The 5,774-nt window shown below is 50.1% G+C and overlaps 1 pseudogene; it reads left to right on the top strand.

Moving 5' to 3' along the window:
• The first annotated feature begins 5,090 nt into the window (after nucleotides 1-5,090).
• LOC132574686 (protein THEM6-like) lies at nucleotides 5,091-5,619 on the top strand (annotated as a pseudogene).
• The last annotated feature ends 155 nt before the right edge of the window (nucleotides 5,620-5,774 follow it).

Below are 5,774 nucleotides of genomic sequence, written 5' to 3'. Positions count from 1 at the left end.
TGGCTTCCAAAGTGCTGTCATTTTTGGTGGGACGAAAAGTGCAGTCACAGGTTCCTGTGCCATGGAGGAAAGCCATGACTGGGGGGCCCTTGGAACCAACATCTGGCCTCCAGCTGATTGGCAGCAGCAAGGAGCCCCCACTCATTTTTCAGCTGTTTCGCAGCAGTCAGCTGGAAGTGGAGGGGCAAAACACAGCTGTATCGATTGACGGCTGGGCTCCATGCCCCTCACAGAGGAGGAGGAGGAGAAAGAAGAAGAAGATGATGATGATGATGATGATGATGATGATGATGATGATGATGATGATGATGATGATGATGATGATGATGATGATAATGGATTTATACCCCACCCTTCTCTCTGAATCATAGTCTCAGAGTGGCTTACAATCTCCTTTACCTTCCTCCCCCGCAACAGATACCCTGTGAGGTGGGTGGGGCTGAGAGAGCTCTCCCAGAAGCTGCCCCTTCAAGGACAGCTCTGCAAGAGCTATAGCTGACCCAAGGCTATTCCAGCAGCTGCAAGTGGAGGAATGGGGAATCAAACCCGGTTCGCCCAGATATGAGTCTGTGCATTTAACCACTACACCAAACTGGCCAGTCCCTCTTGTGAGAACAGGGCACGTATCAGTTGGACTGTTGCCTTCAAACCGGAGGAAGCGTAGGATATGCTAACTCCTTACTGAGAAGGCACTGGGGAAGAAGAACAGGATGTCTTGTAACCCAGAATTCCCTCTGCTGTTTGTTTGAAGCTGTGGGAAGGAACGACATATATATATACACACTTATATATGTAAAGTATCCTGTTGAAAGAATATACTTGATTTAATCAATATGGTTGCTTTCACAGCGTTTTCACGACAGGCTTTTTACAGGGTGGTTTGACAGATCGCACCCCAAGAGTGCTTGTGAATGGTTCCCTATCCTCTTGGAGAGGAGTGACAAGTGGAGTGCCTCAAGGATCTGTCCTGGGACCTGTTTTGTTCAACATCTTTATCAATGATTTGGATGAAGGAATAGAGGGAATGCTTATTAAATAGGAATATTATTAAATTTGCAGATGATACTAAATTGATGATGATACTAAATTGAGAATAATTGATGATACTAAATTGAGAAGGGTTGCAAACACAGAAGAAGACAGAAACAGGATACAGGATGACCTTGTCAGGCTGGAAAACTGGGCTCAAACCAATACAATGAATTTTAACAGGGATAAATGTAAAGTTCTGCATTTAGGTAGGGAAAATCCAATGCATGGTTATAGAATGGGGGAGACTTGTCTTAGCAGTAGTCTGTGCGAAAAGGATCTAGGGGTCTTAGTGGATCATACACTGAACATGAATCAACAGTGTGATGCCGTGGCTAAAAAGGCAAATGCAATTTTTGGGCTGTACCAACAGAAGTCTAGTGTCCAGATCGCGTGATGTGATGGTATCGCTTTACTCTGCTCTGGCAAGACCTCGCCTGGAGTATTGTGTTCAGTTTTGGGCACCACATTTTAAGAAGGATATAGACAAGCTGGAACGGGTCCAGAAGAGGGCGATGAAGATGGTGAGGGGTCTGGAGACCAAGTCCTATGAGGAAAGGCTGAAGGAGCTGTGCATGTTTAGCCTGGAGAGGAGGCAGCTGAGAGGTGATATGATCACCATCTTCAAGTACTTGAAGGGCTGTCATCTTGATGATGGTGTGGAATTGTTTTCTGTGGCCCTAGAAGGTAGGACCAGAACCAGTGGGTTGAAATTAAATCAAAGAGTTTCCGGCTCAACATTAGGAAAAACTTTCTGACCGTTAGAGCAATTCCTCAGTGGAACAGGCTTTCTCAGGAGGTAGTGGGCTCTCCTTCCTTGGAGGTTTTTAAACAGAGGCTAGGTGGCCATCTGAAAGCAATGAAGATCCTGTGGATTTAGGGGGAGGTGTTTGTGAGTTTCCTGCATTGTACAGTGGTTTGGACTAGATGACCCTAGAGGTCCCTTCCAACTCTATGATTCCCCAGTCATCTACATCCCCCCCGCCCCAGCAAGCTGGGTACTCATTTGATTGATCTCAGAAGGATGGAAGGATGAGTCAACCTTAGCCAGCTAACTGAAAACCAGCTTCCGTCAGGGATCGAACTCAGGTCGTGAGCAGAGAGTTCCGACTGCAGTACTGCAGCCTTACCACTCTGCTCCATGGGGGCACCAAATTGAGTATGGAGTCCATTCTATTCTATGGGCCATAAGGTAGAATGGGCCCATAAGGGGGCGTCATTTTTTAATTCCCCCCCCCCTCCTCAAAAAACTTGTAGATCCGGTCCTGTCTCCTAACCAGGGCTTGCTCCTCTTAAGTCTAATATCAACAAGGTTGGGTAGGGTTGCCAAGTCCAGTTCAAGAAATATCTGGAGACTTTGGGGGTGGAGCCAGGAGCAAGGTTGTGACAAGCATAATTGAGCTCCAAAGGGAGTTCTGGCCATCACATTGAAAGGGACTGCATACCTTTTAAATGCCTTCCCTCCATTGGAAATAATGAAGGATAGGGGTGCCTTCTTTGGACGCTCATAGAATTGGACCCCCTGGTCCAATCTGTTTGAAGCTTGGAGGGGATTTTGGAGAGAGGCACTGGATGGTAGGCTGTAAAGTTGGTGCCTCTACCTCAAAATACAGCCCCCCCCCCGGAGTCCCAGATACCCATGGATCAATTCTCCATTATACCCTATGAGAATTGTTCTCTATAGGAATAATGGAGTGCCCAGCAGACATTTTCCTCCCCCTCCCGCTTTCTTGAAGAGTGGGGAGGGCTTCCAAACCAGGAGATCCCCTGCCCTCACTAGAGAATCTATACAACACAGAGAGAGTAACACGGCAAAAGGACAAAAAAATCAAAGGTACATAACCCACCGTGAAACCAGCTTCTACTATTAAATTATTAAATTGCCGATTCTCACTTGAGAATCAGCAACCCTAAGATTGGCTAGCCTGAGCCTTTAGGTAAAGGACGGTTATAGAGTTAGAATGAACCTTTTAAAGCAGGGGTCCCCAACCCCCGGACGGTCTGTGGCCTGTTGGCAACTGGGCCGCAGAGGCACCACACCACCCCTTTTACCCACCTGGGATCCGGGCAGACGAAAGAGGCAGTGTGGCCTCACTCCAAAGCACCACCTCTTCCATCCACCCTGGTGCTGGGTGGGCGAGAGCGGCCTTTGCCTACCCCTCATTTATAGACCCCCATGGGGAGGCAGGGATAGGAAGCAACGCCCTGAGGGCGCATGGTGCCCTCAGCAGACTGATGGCCTTCTGCCCCCCTCCGCAGCACCCCCCACAGTGTGGCGCCCCACCCCCCGCCTCCCCTCACACCTCCTCCTCCCTCCCTTCCCTACCCCAGGTCTATTTCAATGTCACGAAGGGCAATCAGCGTCGCCCTGGGCTGTGTAAAGCTGCCACCCCTGCTAGTCAGCTGATCGTTGGGGAAAACTGCCCTGCGGCTCACTCCGCACCCCGGGCAGGCCGGCAGCAGCACAAAGGAACTGCGTCCCGAAAGGGCACCACCGCTGCTCCCTCCTTCCCACTACCCGGATGGGAAGGAAGTTTGCCTAGGGCAGGGGTAGGGAACGTTGGCTCTCCAGATGGTTTTTTTTGCCTACAACTCCCATCAGCACCAGCCAGCATGGCCAATGACTGGGGCTGATGGGAGTTGTAGGCAAAAAAACATCCAGAGAGCCAGTTTGATGTAGTGGTGAAGTGTGCGGACTCTTATCTGGGAGAACCGGGTTTGATTCCCCACTCCTCCACTTGCACCTGCTGGAATGGCCTTGGGTCGGCCAGAGCTCTCTTATCTGGAAGAATCGGGTTTGATTCCCCACTCCTCCACTTGCACCTGCTAGAATGGCCTTGGGTCAGCCATAGCTCTCTTATCTGGGAGAACCGGGTTTGATTCCCCACTCCTCCACTTGCATCTGCTGGAATGGCCTTGGGTCGGCCATAGCTCTGGCAGAGGTTGTCCTTGAAAGGCCAGCAGCTGCTGTGAGAGCCCTCTAGCCCCACCCACCTCACAGGGTATATGTTGCGGGGAGATAGGTAAAGGAAATTGTGAGCCACTCTGAGACTCTTCAGAGTGGAGGGTGGGATATAAATCTAATATCTTCATCTACCTCACAGGGCGTCTGTTGTGGGGGAGGAGGGTAAAGGAGATTGTGAGCCGCTCTGAGACTCTTCGAAGTGGAGGGCGGGATATAAATCCAATATCTTCATCTACCTCACAGGGTGTCTGTTGTGGGGGAGGAAGGGAAAGGAGATTGTGAGCCGCTCTGAGACTCTTCGGAGTGGAGGGCGGGATATAAATCCAATATCTTCATCTACCTCACAGGGTGTCTGTTGTGGGGGAGGAAGGGAAAGGAGGTTGTGAGCCGCTCTGAGACTCTTTGGAGTGGAGGGTGGATATAAATCCAATATCTTCATCTACCTCACAGGGTGTCTGTTGTGGGGGAGGAAGGTAAAGGAGATTGTGAGCCGCTCTGAGACTCTTCGGAGTGGAGGGCAGGATATAAATCCAATATCTTCTTCTTCCCTACCCCTGGCCTAGGGGGAGGGGTAATGGCCGAATGAGGTGCCTCCACACTCCTGGCGCTTTAGGCAGCCACCTAGTTTGCCTAGTGGGTGAGCCGGCCCTGGGATAGGATATGGGCGGGGGGGGCAGCCTGGGCAGCAAAAACCCAGCACCCCTCACACACACGCACACGGTCCATGGAACAATTGTCTTCAATGAAACCAGTCCCTGGTGCCCAAAAGGTTGGGAGTCACTCTTTTAAAGGACAAAGGAAGGTAATGAATGTATCTTGATGTAAACTTGATGCCTCCAAACCTTCCCACATGTTCCTCTCAGGGGAGGTTCCTTGTTACTTGATGTGGTCATTATGGGATTGAAGCAGAGATACAGCGTGTAGGCAGTTCGACTTCAAATGCCACCTTGGGTAAGAATTGTGCCGTGGGAGACTGTTTGTAATAGTACAAGAAGAAAAGGGAGGCACCATGATGGAGAACGAGGTGGAGCTTGCCCAAGGAGTCTGGTGTCTTCTTGACCATCTTTCCAGACAAGCAGGTCAGTTCTCTGACAAGATGATCTTGCTTTTGTCTAGCCTAGCGTGCGCCATATTCCTGTTTCTCCTCTGTGTCTCTGACATATGGTTTTTCATTAGAATAGGATTGCTTTATGCCTATGGCTGTTTCTGGCAGAAGTTTCCAGACGACCTGTTCGAAACGTTCGTCCTACCGAACCTAGTGTTCACGTCTGACTTGGATTACATGCTGCAGATGAACAATGCCCGCTATTTGCGCGAGGCCGATATCGCCCGCTGGTTCTTTTATGGTCGGCTCAAGTTCTCTCGGGCGCTCAAAATATTACGAGCCAAAACTGTCCTGTCCGCCTCTTGCAGCCGCTATCGCCGGCCGTTGGGCCTTTTTGAACGCTTTGATATCCGCACGCGGATTTTGGGGTTGGGACGACCACGCGTTCTACTTGGAGCAGCAGTTTGTTAGCTGTCAAAAAGGCTTCGAAGTTGCTGTAGTGCACTGCCAGCACCATCTAACGGGCATCTCTCCTGTGTGTCTTATGGAGTTCATGATGCAGAAAAAGGTAAAAAGCTGAGTACGGGATGGTGGGTTCCGATTTTGAAGAACTTGGCCTTGAAGATAGATGCAGTTGGGTCGCCATCTTGTTCCGAAGCAACGGGACAAAGTCTGAGACCAGCGGCAGCCTTTAAGACTCAGCAAGTGAAATTCTGGGTGTCAGTCTTTCGTGCA

The sequence above is a fragment of the Heteronotia binoei genome, chromosome 7 (assembly GCF_032191835.1).
Source record: "Heteronotia binoei isolate CCM8104 ecotype False Entrance Well chromosome 7, APGP_CSIRO_Hbin_v1, whole genome shotgun sequence".
NCBI lineage: Eukaryota > Metazoa > Chordata > Lepidosauria > Squamata > Gekkonidae > Heteronotia > Heteronotia binoei.
Note: the sequence above shows the minus strand (reverse complement) of the source record. Positions and strands in the feature narration are given on the sequence as shown.